The 15,223-nt window shown below is 46.6% G+C and overlaps 1 long non-coding RNA gene across 29 annotated transcripts; it reads right to left on the reverse strand.

Moving 5' to 3' along the window:
- Positions 1-1,481: 1,481 nt before the first annotated feature.
- LOC124683116 lies at positions 1,482-10,898 on the reverse strand. 29 transcript variants are annotated; one of them, XR_006996582.1, is made up of 7 exons: positions 10,616-10,898; positions 10,313-10,450; positions 9,845-9,930; positions 8,515-8,674; positions 7,150-7,671; positions 4,697-4,797; positions 1,482-4,369 (listed from the first exon to the last, which is right to left on the reverse strand). It is a non-coding gene; the product is annotated as an uncharacterized LOC124683116 (long non-coding RNA). The 29 variants fall into 29 exon arrangements; XR_006996600.1 differs by having other exon boundaries at positions 1,482-2,653; positions 2,874-2,941; positions 3,360-4,369; positions 8,515-10,450; XR_006996594.1 differs by having other exon boundaries at positions 1,482-2,674; positions 2,874-2,941; positions 3,360-4,369; positions 8,515-10,450.
- Positions 10,899-15,223: the final 4,325 nt, after the last annotated feature.

Genomic DNA, 15,223 nt, shown 5'->3' on the forward strand with positions numbered 1-15,223 from the left:
TATATATCCATGTGTGATAATATAGCATAATAATTGCTCCCTTCGTTCCAAATTAAGTGTAGACTAGGAAACTTGCCTGTGTGTTGCAATAGGAGAAAGATATGTGTTAGGAAGGCGCACAAAGTAAGTTCGTGACTGATGGGTGGCTTCAACCAGTTATATATCGATATTATTGCAAATCTACATATGTGTCTTTAGCACAATTGTACAATTGAAAAAAGTTAATAGCATAAAACTAACCAGGTTGCTAACTCTCGGTTTTCCGGGAACTAAGTTAGAGCCCGATCAACTCGACGATCATTAGATTTGCATCGTGATTCGTGCATATAAAAATTAAACATGGATGTGTAATTGCACATACATGTGCGATTGCATATCCGTTGTCCTAGTTGCACGTGAATTACGCATGAAACCAGGTTGATCGGATGCTTAATTCCCGATCGACCGGAAATTAGCCGCCTCCTAAAACTAAATTATCTTTGGTGAATATAATTTTAGCAACAATTGTTTTTTTTTTTTGCTAGTGGCAAGTGAACAGGTTTAGAAAGCAGCAAATTATCTTATATTAGTACCATGGTAAGGATTAAACAACAACTGATGCCTGCGAGCATTAGTCCACAGCTTCCCAAAAGCACGTGGTAGCGTAACATGCAATCATTCTAATGTGTTTTTTTTCCAGCTTGCAACAACCTATGTAATTTTTAGATCACGCGTGGTTATTTAACCAACTTTATATTTCAGCGCAGAGTATTTGAATAAACAATTACTCTCTCTGTCACAATTTATGTTACGTGTTATGCGTGAAAGTTAAAATTTATATAACAGAATATATAAATTTAAATCAATATTATTTAAACCACAGTGATATTATTATTATATATTTTTCATAATTTAGATAATAATATTTTTTGCTATATACTCGGTCTAACTTTACAAAAGCTTAACTTTGACTAAAAATTATTTGCAAGATATTTTAGGCAGAGGAAGTAATTAACTTGGCAAGTTTGTTAGATTTTCCAACACAATTTGAATCAAACACGCTAAATAAAGATAAACCGAACCTCTAATACACACGGTACAGAGCTGCAGCCATCTGGCGCATGGCTGGCTGCAATCAGAATGCAGATGGACACCCACTAGTAGCTGGGGCGCCCCTTGGGGCGCCTCCTCACTGATTAGTGGCGACCCAATCTTGTCCTAATCAAGACGTAGTTTTGTCGCGTTAAGTTTTTTTCAGTCTTACACAAACTCACATTTTTAAGTCTGGCAACTGCTTCGTTCTCCTCTCTACATAGAAAAATCAAGCGCTCTCCTCTCTACATAGGATAATCAAGCATGTGTAGAAACAAATCGACATTCTTTTACACCGTGATATTTGTAAACTTGAAATTATCTTATGTTTCCGCTCTTCTATCTAGTGAGGTGCATTTGCAAAGATAAAAATATCTGCTTGTATCGGCACTAAGATAAATCAGCACCAGTAGAAGATACAACCAGAGCTTTCATATAGCTGAAGTGAGTTAAGTTACACATAATTCACACAAATCCAACATAGATGCCAAAGGAACACCATGAACGAGAATCCTCAGGGGTATAACACTATACATTTTATATACACAACAAGATAGAGAAGAGAACACCATGAGAAATCTCCACATGAAGATGTACAACACATGCTATTTCTGTACGTTGACCTATGTTACTCTAATGGCAGATACGAAGAAGCAATTAAAGAGTTCATGCCAAGAAATTGATGAACAGACCTGGAGAATAGGAAACAGTGTAAATGATTTTTTTAGCAGGAAGAAACAAACCTTCACAATATAAAAGGTGTAGATACAAAATCATATCATAGATAGAAAAAAGGGCAACAAAATTTTATTACAATATAGTAAAATAGAAGGTGGTGCAAACCACATTATAGACTGTCTTTAGGAACGACCTCGGTATTTCAGTAACTAAACAAAAGTGACAGGCTATCAGCAATACTTCAGTACATGTAGGTAGCTTGAACCCATCAAGTTCTAATGTGTATTCCAAATATTTACAGGTTCTTTCAAATATTGCCCACAGAACCTATAAAAAAATCGCACCGGGATGTGAAAATCAGTAAGGCCTCACGTCTTGAAACACAATACAAACAAATGAACATATTTACAGTACTGCAACACTTCCATGCTATTGTAAAATAGGATTATAGCACAAAATATTTAGAGGAGACAACATAGTTGAGAAAACCCACACGACTAATCCATCTAGAAATGCATCATGCATGTCGAAAAATAGAGAGAGAAAGGGAAGTCCTAGTAATCGTAAAGGTTCAACATAATTTAGCCCATCTTATGTACATATCATGAACATCTAACGCTACAGGACCAAACACAGAAAGCAAAAGTCTCAAATAAAATTCTACAATCTAGCAGCATGACCATGGCTATAGTTAATTTGACTTCGCGAACCAACCTTTCATCCACAAGAAGATAAAGAAATTGTAGACTAAAAGACAATGAAATTAAACACTGACCTTTGGCTGCATGGAATATGACACCCAATGCATAGTAGCTCCCATGGGAAAAGTGTGATGGTACTAAATAGCAAGACCCACCTCTCCAGCACATTTGTGCTATTGTACCATAGGTATTATGCCGTAGTTCTGCCCATGTACATAATTGAGCTTCAGGAAAAAAGATATTAGCCCACGAAGAGGAAATCTCAATCTAACACCCAAAACATAGTAAGCTCCCATGGAAAAATTAGGTAGTAATCAGTTAAAACATGAAACTAAATAGCAAAGATCCAACTCAAACAGTCATGCAACAACAACACCCTCATCAGGGACAGAAGTAGAAAGCAGAGCTTGAAGGGATAGCAACCTTTCACTATAAACGCTGGACTCCAATGAATTTCCAGTATGTCCAAGATAATTGCTCCAGTTTTGATCCTAATATTTGGGTGCTTTCCAAAATAAGTTAGAGCAGAAATTAGAGTTGTGAACATATTTGTTACTAAGGAAGCAAAAGTTAGCTCACTATAATATCTCAAGATTTTATACAAAGCACGCGATAGGTAATACATCTGAATATCAGCTAGTTGTTTGCTTAAGCTTTTGTGTGGTACTAAAATTAGTAAATAAACAAGCACATTGAGGAAATATATCATGTGTCTATGCATAGGTTTGATTTTGAACTCGTCTAGATTGCTGATATAGCAGATGATTAATCACACGATCAGCTGGAATTTGTCAACTGCAATATAAAATGAAAATTAGACATGCAAACTATAAAAGACTAACAATGGGTACATTTACAGAAACTGATGGGGGTGGGTACACCATAACATGATTCAAGAATGACACTTACTATGGTTTCTTACGAAAGGCAAGAGGCTGATATGAGTTTGGCAGCTTCTTAATGAATTTTCTATGGTAGCTTCTTCCTGTTCTAGACCTCCCCAGATCTGCACTCATGTCTAGAGTTACGAGTACTGAATGAGAAGAACACACCAGAAGAGCAAATGATCACCATAGATGCACATATGATCATTTTGTTCTCTCTAAATTCCACAAACTAAGTCAAGATCGTCATTTAGGAAAATTTAGTCACCTTCTTATCACCATGTATAAATAATGCAACCAATTCCTCGCCTATTGCAAAATGTAATATCGAAATGTCCTTTAGGTAACCGACACTGAAGATATTTCTTTATTGCACGCCTCCTAATCTCCCATTCACTCCAGATCACTCAAGTTTATCTTGCATATATGCGGAGATTGATATAGATGACCCGCAGGTCATAATTATTAAGACTCATCATATCTCGATAGCATGTGATATTTGAAGCTGCCAAGAAAGGAACTAAAGTTATTAGTCTTAGACACCTATGCATTAGTAACATACATCTACCCCATCACTGAGTTAATTATATTATTTATGCTACGGTCCCCAATTCCTCTCGTTGTCCAGCGGCAATGGTATACAGTGTAGTCACTCAACAGGAAACAAGCACGGACACCCAGCAGCAAGCAAGCACGTAGCAAACAAGGGCCTAACGCAGCAGGGAGGAGGAACCACATGAGGACACAGGGAGAATACACAGGGATTGGGAACAAAGGTACCTTGCTGGGGACGGGCAACAACCGCAGAGGTGACTTCAAGTATACACACATGAACCATTGTCTTCTTTGCATACATCTTCATACAAATCACTCTCTAATCTATCTTCTTGTATAGTTTCAACCTAAGCAGCGCACAAATGCACAGTTTAATCTCCATCTCTGAACATGTGCCATTTTCTCTCTAAATGAATAGATAGATGGGGCATACGTGAAGGCCCATCTTGTAGACCAGCCATGTATCCCTCAAGAACAACTCTGGAAAAAGAAATATCAACAAGATTTTTAACTAAGTGGATGAGAAAAACAATCAAATTGGTTAAAACGACTAATGAAAACAACTTCATCCATCTACAACCATGTTTCATAATCAAATCCAAAATCTAAATGGTGGAAATAGGTTAAAATAGCACAGATGTGATATGTGTTCAATAAATTAAAATGGCTGGCATCCTAAAGTTTTTGATCCAGAACTTTGACAATAGCACATCCATAGAAAACGAAAAATATTTCTTTCATGTACAAATCGAAAGAAAAGGATAGGCAAAGCAAACCTATAACAGAAAATCTCGAAAATGGGCAGACCTCATCTATGAACGCAGTGCAGCAGCTTCATGTGTGTATGCTACTTGCAATCTGGACAATGGCAAGGAATCGACCTTGGCAGACTACTTGAGAGAAACACGCTGCACGAGTGGAGATCCAGGAAATTTATCCAGAATAAACAATAAAATAGGTACAGAAAGTGCATCTCAATCATTCAAAGATCACCAACTGCATACGGCACTAACAGATCATCAAAGGCTGAAGGGTAAAACAAAAAGAAAAAGGCCAACCTTTTCCCACCGGTGACGTCATCCGGGAGGCGAGAGCTAGGGAGGAAGAGCTCCCAGCGGCGGCGACTTTGGAACGGTGGGGATTGGGGCTAGAAGACCTTGAGGTAGGGCAGAGGAGGAGGCAGGTACGGGGATCCAGGGCAGCGAGTGGGAGGATGCGTCCTGCATCGAGGCTGATTGCAGGTCGAGCATGACGCTGCCGCCCTTCCCTCGTTTGTGCAGCTCACCACAACTCCATCGCCTCCTGCTTGCCACCAGATGCAGTGCGGCGTGGCGGCGGCCGATGCGGCGGAGCACGCGAGGGAGGATGTCGAAGACGAACGAACGCAGAGGCGAAGGCGAAGCAAATGGAGAGGGAGATCACGCGGGCCTGGCGGCTAGGGTTTCGTATGGGGCGTTTTGTCTCAAGGGGCAGATCGACGAATGGCCCAGATGGACGCGAAGCTGGCTCGCAGGTCGAACGGCTTGGGACGGAAGCCTAGTCGTCGCGTGCCACCCGGCGATCGTGGATAGCCCCAGAGGCTTGCTAGACCTCACGCACTTGCTTGTTCTCAATGTCCATGTAGTGCTCAGAGCCAGCCCGCTGCACGCATCCCATCTGAGGCATCTCCAGCGGTCCGACGCAAAACGAACGTGAGCGATCGTTTGCGTCCGCCTCGACTGAAAATGCGTGCGGCACTCTCTCCAGCGGCGCACGCAAAGTGATCGGGCCGTCCGCAGAGACGCAAACCTGACGTAAATATTTGGCAGGTCTGCGTCTCTGCAGGCGCTGCGCGGACGCGCAAAGTGTCCACTCGCGTCTCTACCGAGCCCGCATGGCAGCGAGTCTGCATCGAGGGCATCGCTTCGGCGGTCAGCGCTTCCGCGTCTGCGTCGCAGCCTTCGCCATCAATGGCACGGCTGCCTGTTCTGCGGGCGCACTGGCGGGCGGTGGCTGGGCTTCTGCGCCGCCTTCAATGGCATCGTATCCCGCGCGCGGCCACCCTTAAAAGATCACTGGCCGCGTTCCTCCTTCGCCCACACCTCCACTCACACCACCACCGCCGCAGCGCCATGGGGAAGAAGAACGACTTCGAAGCCTCCGGCAGCGGCAGCAAGAGGGTGCCGCTCCCCGTCACGCTGGGGAGGCTAATGCACGGCAAATGGTTGCCGTGCGAGGCCTGGTCCGGCGTGCAACTGCCTGGCGGCTGGTGGCTTAGCTGCCGCCGGGTGCCCATCCCTCCAGTCCCTACGCGCGAGCCTGACCGGACCGCGGCGAAGGAGGCGGTACCTGCCGCTGGACCTCCTCGCCGATCTGGCGTACGCCATCGACTCCGATAGTTGGCGTACGTATCTGTCGACCGAGACGGATAAGAGAAGAAGGGTGGGCTTCATGGGCGATAGGGATTTTCCCTTCGGGGCTGCACCGCGGACTCGTCCACGAAGGCAGGAGGCGCCGACGCGCGCGCAGTACAACGACGATGACGACCGCGACGACGACGCCTACGCCGCCTACGACAACGAGGACGACTACGTCGAGGCGCTCGCGTACCATAACGAGGAGGTGAAGGACGACAGCGACGACTACATCGCAACCGTCTTCCACGAATGGTAGCAGGCCGTGGTGGAGGGCCGCAATTTCGAGTTCCCGGTGAACATGACGGACATGCCCAGTACATGTTCTTCGTGGGGAAGGCTAGGCCGCACAGATTCATCTTTTTGCTAGCAGAGCCAGACGGTTTTAACCGGTTTACTAAGTACAGGCAAGGAAGGATATGCAGGGCAGGGTCCGCAGAAGCGAGCTGGAGCCTCCGCTAGCTATCGAAGATGGTATTCTTGCCTGGTGCAGGGGCCTCCGCGGGGAGGTCGAGATCAAAGGAAAAAACTTGCGGGTTCAGCGCAGGAACCTGGTGCTTGAGACTCTTGCGATGAGAATGAAAAAAATCTGCGCCATGCCTCTACTGTCTGTCCTCTGGCTTCTGCTGCTGCAAGATGGTCGGAGGGGGTCAAAGAAGTCGTGTCGGCGTCTGCAGGCTCGTCGCAGCGGATCTGGTGCTTTGGCTTCTCGACAAAGAAAAAATTGGCTGAACGAAGTATGTTGCGGCTGAACGAATTTTGTACAACCATTTTATAACAGGTAACAACAACAGTCTCCACAAAACATTATTATGCACCGCAGAAGTCCATATGTACGAATCGGAAGTATTGGAGAAGCTCCCGAACCTGATCTGAAATATACTACTGCCCAGGTCGATCCATGTTGAGTCCATGGCTCCAAGATGTGTCAGGCTTGAACAAATATTGGCTGCTTCCGCCGGACGCACGTGGTGAGAGGTGGCCATCTTGCATCGTCGAACAAAATTCAATCAGGAGTTCGGCATAAAAAGGTATCTATCTCCCCAGGAAGGAAAAAAATACATTGAACAGCAAGATTACTTGAGTTCTCAATCTCCATACAATTATATGTACATATGAAACTATTTGTTTATAGGATGCCAAATAGGTCATCAACACTTCGCAAAATAGAAAGGAAAACCGTGGCAGGAAGGCAGTCACATAGCAAAATCCAGTAACCTAGTTCGCAGTTCATTAGTAATATGAAGAACACTTACGGACCAGAATTGCTTAATTACCGAACTGAAACTTACTGAAGCTAGCTAGCTTCTGGAAGAAGCTTACTGAAGCTATGGATTATAGCCTTACAACTGCAAGGTGAAGAAGATCAGTTGGTAATATGAGCTCAACCTGCAAGGTGAAATGGCCTCACAACTAAAAGAGATTCAAATGGAGAAGTGAAACATTACACTACAAAAAAACATATATCTGATCCTTATATCGAAAGTACATGAGGAAATGTAGAGGTAGCTACATCTGTGCAGTTTATGTTAAACAAAGCTAATAAGTTGCACTTTTAATTACTCTACACGGTGGAGAAAACAATAGCCAAGAGAAACTATAACTTAACTTCAAAGTAGAAAAAGTTGGAATCACATAAATGTACAAAACTATAACTCGACTGACTCCTGAAATTAAAGTAAAGAAATACATATTTTGCAACAAATTGATCCAAGAATATTGTTATGCACCATCGGGTAATCCTTAATTCTACACGGTCAAATTTCCATACTGGTAATAATTGACCAACACTATTAAGTATTCAAACACAATCATAAAAGAAATGAGATATCAGAGTAACTTTGTCTCCACAGATTATGCAAATAACAACAAATACTGACATCTCTATAGTTAATGTATTTGTTATAACAAACTGCTTTATTGCTTTTAGCTGAAAGTTAGTTATCCCTATGAAAATGCTTAAGTAAGTAATAACCCCTACTCTAGGCACAATTTAGTTCATATGGAGCTTAAAATTCACCAACCATGTATGATATAGCGGCAGGCTGCGCTACCAATGCTAATAGAGTAAGGTTTTCTGAATTGATACTACATTAATAATGATAAAGATATTGAAATTGCACAAGTGATTAAGCCTACTTTATGTCAATAATACGAAGAAGTTCATTATTAGATGAAAAAAACCATAGATCCGCAGCACGAACCACAAAAGAAAAAGAAATCGACCCTGACCTCAGGCTTTCAACTGCAGGGCATATCTCATGCTTATCCATGCAACTCTGTTCAATATGTGATAACTGATAAGGAGAACAAAGTAAATGATATGGCCATTCCCGATCAATTTCAATAAATTCAGCTTTCTCCGAACTACAGATGGTGGGGTGTTGATAACCTGTGATAAAAGAGAACCTATAAGTCCCAAATGAAAAAGAAATATTTGCATGAAGGATAAACTTCTAATCAATGGATGAAAAAATATATAGCGAGGTAAATCAAGAACATATGTAGGAGTCATACGTAGAGAAATCACATGAATCAACTAATCTGCATGCCAAGGCTTTTTTATATGTCAGTATGTCACCAAGGCCAGAGCAGGAAAAATTAACTTGAGTCAACTAACCCACTCGCCGTAAAAAGAAAAGTGTCATAAGCCTAGATAAGAGGCAATGTGTGCAAGTATGGCAAACATGCTGTGGTAGTAAGTGATACACTTGGAAGCTGCAGGACTGGTATGAAAGTACATGGTTTATAGCTTAAAATTCTTATCGCTAAGCGAAAGAGGCAGAAATGGGTTAATCATGACAAACATAATGCACAAGTGGTGTATCTCAGCTTTCATTAGAATGGAACAGTAGTGATATATTATAATTCGTAATTATCCGTGTGTAAAAATGATTTAAATGACTACCATTGTCTTTCCCCTGGCCACTGAATCTGATATCAGTATCATCCCTGACACGACCTTACTTGCTCACCCATGTTGCTACCTTTTGTCTATGTTTTACTTCCTAACCAGTAAGTTAGATTAGGCCAGTTTAAAATCAGAGGCTACAGATCAGCAGTAACTAAAATGATCCATTTCCATACACATAGTAGTTTCCTGGATGTACGCTACAGGTATATAATGCCCTTAAGGTAAGATCAGAGGCGACACAAAAAAAAAACATTTACTGATGTTATAGCTTCACTGTTTACAAACTTGTAAAGCAATTTTCACTTGTCTTCTGAAGCAATAAAATGGACTCGATAATGTAGTTAAATCTCTTGCGAATTTCTCTTCAATAATATTTAATAATTTATAGTTTCTCTCTATTGTGAATTGCCAATAACGATCTCCTCGGTTGCTTTGTGAAACTTGCCAATAAATAATAGGAAGGGATAAAGGGGAACACAGGTGTGCACTAACTCATCAAAAATAAAATCCCAAGATATACAACAGTCATTGTTGTTCAATCCAGTAATTGTAATAACCGAGGAGAAATGCAACCACGAAGAGAAGCAACAGTCTCTTATGTAACTGGTCAAAATATGCCAATATATGCCCCAAAAAGGGAGGGAATACCTGTAGCATTTGTGGATTGGTTAGTTAACAACAATGTTCAGTTGTAAATGGATCATGGTTTGCAATGAAATATATATATATGTCACCTGCAAGCAAAAAATAATACACTAAAATATTATTGTAATGCCGAATGTGATTGAGCATGTAGGCTTTTCTCTTCTCGGGGAATAAATACGCCAGGTGATAAATAATAGGTGGAGCTTTCTATCCAGCTTCCTTGGAAAGAAAATGAAGCAAGAAGATTTTGACTACTCAATGGAAATCAGATAAGTTTGAATGCACCCTGGTCATTTTGTAAAGTCATGTTCTTGGAAAATGGAAACATAAATGTAGAGTATGTTTTCCAGACAGTAACTGGAAAATAATATGTACTATTTGACTCCACTTGCCAGTAATTACTGTGGCACACGAGAATTACTTGAGTCACACAGGACGTTAGGAAAATTGCATATCTGAAAGAATGATTACCCGCATCCATCCCAGAAACTGATGGCTAGAATGGAAATTGACATGGCTTCTGCAGCAATCACGCATAATGAAATCTAATTTGTTTCCTTTCATCGGCTAAATAACCTAGCAGCACATCAATTTGGGAAAAAACAGAACCTGCAAAAAATATGCAGCCATATTGTTTCAGTAAAAAAATTAGAGAAACACAGAACCAACATATGTGAAAACTTTCACCCAATCCTTTGCGAACTGCACCGCAAAGAGGAAACATGGCGAATTGGGTAGGGACGCACCAGCCATGTGATGGCAGAGAAAACTCACCTGTACGCCGACGGAGGACTTCGTCTCCCCGTGGCGCCGCAGCAGGGGAGGAAGATCCAGACCGGCACGCGTGCCCTGGAGTGCGAGCATGCCATGACCACCGCCGTCGGGATAAGGCTGCTAGAGAAGAAGCGCCCAGAGCCCGGCGGCCCGCGCGAAGGAAGCTGCCGTTGCTGGGGCTGGGACGCCACGATGGAAGGGAGATGACGGAAGCGCCTCCACCAATACAGACGCCGGCCAGGACGACGGGGAAGGCGTGACCACCGCCAAGACACTCCCCATAACCTCGCAGCCTGAGAGCATGTCTAGCAGCCCCTTATATTTCTGCCCTGTATCTGGCTGCTTTTTCGCCCCGTATCGAAAAACTGCTCCATTTCGAGCCATGCCGTCTAGCAGACCCCGTATTTCGTCCCGTATTTTCAAAAATTAAAACCCCGGGAAGTTCATCTTCATTGATCATACTAGGGATCATACATACATTTTGATCATACAACGGATCATACTACATCTACAAAGTATCAACCTACCTCTACTCGTCCAGGATGACGTAGGGGATGAAGGCGATCCTCGCCGCCTCCTCCCGCGCCTCCCGCGTCTGCCGCGCCTCGAACTCCTGGACGGCGGCGATGGCCGCCGCCTCCTCCTCTGCCTCCGCCGCCGCTTTCTCGGCGGCATCCGCCTCGGACAAGGCGACCGCACGGCGGTAGGCCGCCTCCTCTTCCTCCTCTTCCGCCGCCGCCGCTTCCTCCTCGCCGCCTCCGCTTCCTCCGTCGCTGCTGCTGCTGCCGATGGTCGCCCTCCATTCCGCCAACGCCGCGCGGTCGCGCTGCCACTGCGCGCGCCATTTCTCGAACGCCTCGCCGCTCATCGGCTTGAGCGGCGGGTCCTGCTTGTGCCACCGCCCACCCGCGGCGAACTCGCGGAGCGGTTCCGGCACGTACAGCGCGCCGGCGTACTTGCAGGCCGCGCGACGGCTCCCGGCGGCGGAAAGCTTGCACTTCAGCCGCCACGCTTCCTCTACGGTGTCCGGCGAGCGGGATCGCTTCGATCCGCTCGCCGGCGAGGCCCTACTGCGGCGGCGGGAGTCCATCCTAGCGGCGGCGGTGGAATGCGTGGCGGGGGCGCGGCTAATTTCTCGCCGGAGCAGGAGGAGGAGGCGGCGGCGCGCGGCGGAGCTAGGGTTGCGAGTGAGGGGTTAACCCCTCACTCGCACCTGCGCCCACTATATGTACGGGGCGACGGGGCCGATTTCCTGGGCCCCGTATTCCGCCGAAACGGGGTGGCCCGAATACGGGACCTGCTAGACGGCCCAAACCGCGCCTGCCCCGTATGTCGCCGGAATTTTACGCGGTGGGCGGGTTATACGGGGCCTGTTAGACCTGCTCTGAGGACCGCATCGGCCGGGAAGAGAAGCCCGCGTCATCGGAAGGGAAGGCCACCACAACAAAGAAATACGGAGAAGAATGGGAGGTGGACGCCCACGCGGGAAGGCCGGAAGGGGCGGCCGCCGGGGCTGGGGAGAGGCCGACTGCGACGGGAAACTGGAGATTTTAGAGCAGCTCCGCCCCAGGCATAAGGATTGGGCAGATATGGGCATACATGCGGAGGTTAGTGGAAGAGATAAGAAAAGATATGCCTAGATATTAGGAGATGGTTCGGGAAATCGGGAGACGATCTGTCGCCGCTTTGATCGCGTGGACGGTGGGGTAAAAACTCACCACTTTTATCCCGTGTGGACTGGGTAAAGCTAACTAAAAAGAGGAAATTTACCTATAGACCGGAAACTGTCAATAATAAATGCTGCTAACAGGTCTCTGCCGGTAGCCGGTTGCCCAATATCTTCAATGAAAAAGGAAGGAAAAAGTCACCGAAGGCAAAGAAAAATAACTGTGCACGTGTCGCTGGGAAAAGGAACCAAACCCATCGAAAATTCTTCATCTACAGTGCCCCGATCAATTAGGGAGTGCTAAACTGTACAACTTTTATATAGGTTATAATTATAATATCAAACAGACTGACCCATTTAGTTCGAGCGCATCTGAATCAGTCGTGTGGACATAAGGACCAGCCGAGCACGTTCGTGGGGCGAGGTATCTCCAACCGCGGGACCCATCCCGCGCCCGCGTGTCCGGATGGGTCGAGTCGGACAAAATCCCGGCCCAACGCGGGGACGTACCGCAAAAGCGGACGGCCGCGGCGTCCGGAACGACGCAAACCCGACCCAAATCTGGGCTAGGTTTGCGTGGCCCGGATGGCACGCGCCGTTCGCTCGCGTCCGGGCGTTGGTCGCGTCGTCTCTCTTGGGCCCACCTGTCGGTGACCAGGGAGGCTATTAAATGGGGACTGGAGGGGATCTGGCCCTCCACTCCAGTCCCCACTCCACTCCGCGAGCGAAACCGCCGCCATGGCCCCGAAGCGACGGTTCGCTTCCGGAGCCAACGACGACGAGGCGAGCAGTAGCCGTCGTCGTCCGCCGGCGCTGCGGCCGTCCGGACGAAACCGAGGCGGCCTCCACATCGGAGAGCCGCCCGCGGCGGCGCGGCATTGCCGCAACCGCCGCCGCTGCTTCTCGAGCCCAAGCCCGAGTCCTCGGAGGAGGACCCGGACCTCCGCGCCGCGCTGCTCATCTCGGCGGCGGAGGAGGACGCGAAATGGCCGCACCTCCATGCGGCCATTCGCACCTCCGAGATGGAGGAAGCGGCCCGGCAGGCCGTGGAGGAAGCCGAGGGCTGGGAGCTCTACGCCCAGGCCCGCCAGGCGCGACGGGAGGAGGAGGAAGCGGCGCGGCGGGAGGAGGCCAGGCGCCGCGCCGACGAGGAGCGCCGCGAGGAGCAGCGGCGGCAGGAGGCCAGGCGCCGCGCGGAGGAGCAGCGGCGCCAGGAGGCCAGGCGCCGCGCCTGGCAGGAGAGGCAGCAGCGCCTCAGGGAGGAGGCTGATACGTCCCAAACGTATCTATAATTTCTTATGTTCCATGCTACTTTTATGATGATACTCACATGTTTTATACACATTATATGTCATTATTATGCATTTTCCGGCACTAACCTATTGACGAGATGCCGAAGAGCCAGTTGCTGTTTTTCTGCTGTTTTTGGTTTCAGAAATCCTAGTAAGGAAATATTCTCGGAATTGGACGAAATCAACGCCCAGGGTCCTATTTTCACACGAAGCTTCCAGAAGACCGGAGAAGTAATGAAGTGGGGCCACGAGGCGGCCACACACTAGGGCGGCGCGGCCTGGGCCTTGGCCGCGTCGGCCTGTTGTGTGGGGCCCTCGTGTGGCCCCCTGACCTGCCCTTCCGCCTACTTAAAGTCTTCGTCGCGAAACCCCCGATCACCGAGAGCCACGATACGGAAAACCTTCCAGAGACGTCGCCGCCGCCAATCCCATCTCGGGGGATTCAGGCGATCGCCTCCGGCACCCTGCCGGAGAGGGGAATCATCTCCCGGAGGTCTCTTCATCGCCATGATCGCCTCCGGATCGATGTGTGAGTATTCCACCCCTGGACTATGGGTCCATAGCGGTAGCTAGATGGTTGTCTTCTCCTCATTGTGCTATCATGTTAGATCTTGTGAGCTGTCTATCATGATCAAGATCATCTATTTGTAATCCTTCATGTTGTGTTTGTTGGGATCCAATGAATATTGAATACTATGTCAAGTTGATTATCAATCTACCATATATGTTATTTATGTTCTTGCATGCTCTCCGTTGCTAGTAGAGGCTCTGGCCAAGTTGATACTTGTGACTCCAAGAGGGAGTATTTATGCTCGATAGTGGGTTCATGCCTCCATTAAATGCGGGACGATGATGAGAAAGTTCTAAGGTTGTGGATGTGTTGTTGCTACTAGGGATAAAACATCGATGCTTTGTCTAAAGATATTTGTGTTGATTACATTACGCACCATACTTAATGCAATTGTCTGTTGTTTACAACTTAATACTGGAGGGGGTTCGGATGATAACCTGAAGGTGGACTTTTTAGGCATAGATGCATGCTTGGATAGCGGTCTATGTACTTTGTCGTAATGCCCCGATTAAATCTCATAGTACTCATCATGATATATGTATGTGCATTGTTATGCCTTCTTTATTTGTCAATTGCCCAACTGTAATTTGTTCACCCAACATCTCGCTATCTTATGGGAGAGACACCACTAGTGATCTGTGGACCCCGGTCCTATTCTTTACATCCGAAATACAAACTGCTGCAATTGTTCTTTACTTGTTCTTTGCAAACAACCATCATCATCCACACTATACATCTAATCCTTTGTTTACAGCAAGCCGGTGAGATTGACAACCTCAGCTGTTACGTTGGGGCAAAGTTCCGTGATTGTGTTGTGCGGGTTCCACGTTGGCGCCGGAATCTCCGGTGTTGCGCCGCACTACACTCCGCCACCATCAACCTTCAACGTGCTTCTTGGCTCCTCTTGGTTCGATAACCTTGGTTTCTTACTGAGGGAAAACTTGCTGCTGTGCGCATCACACCTTCCTCTTGGGGTTCCCAACGGACGTGTCATCTACGCGCATCAAGACTGTTTTCTGGCGCCGTTGCCGGGGAACTGAAGAAAAGTTGCACCACATAGATTTCTAACTCCCACGTCA

The sequence above is a fragment of the Lolium rigidum genome, chromosome 1, assembly GCF_022539505.1.
Source record: "Lolium rigidum isolate FL_2022 chromosome 1, APGP_CSIRO_Lrig_0.1, whole genome shotgun sequence".
Lineage (NCBI taxonomy): Eukaryota > Viridiplantae > Streptophyta > Magnoliopsida > Poales > Poaceae > Lolium > Lolium rigidum.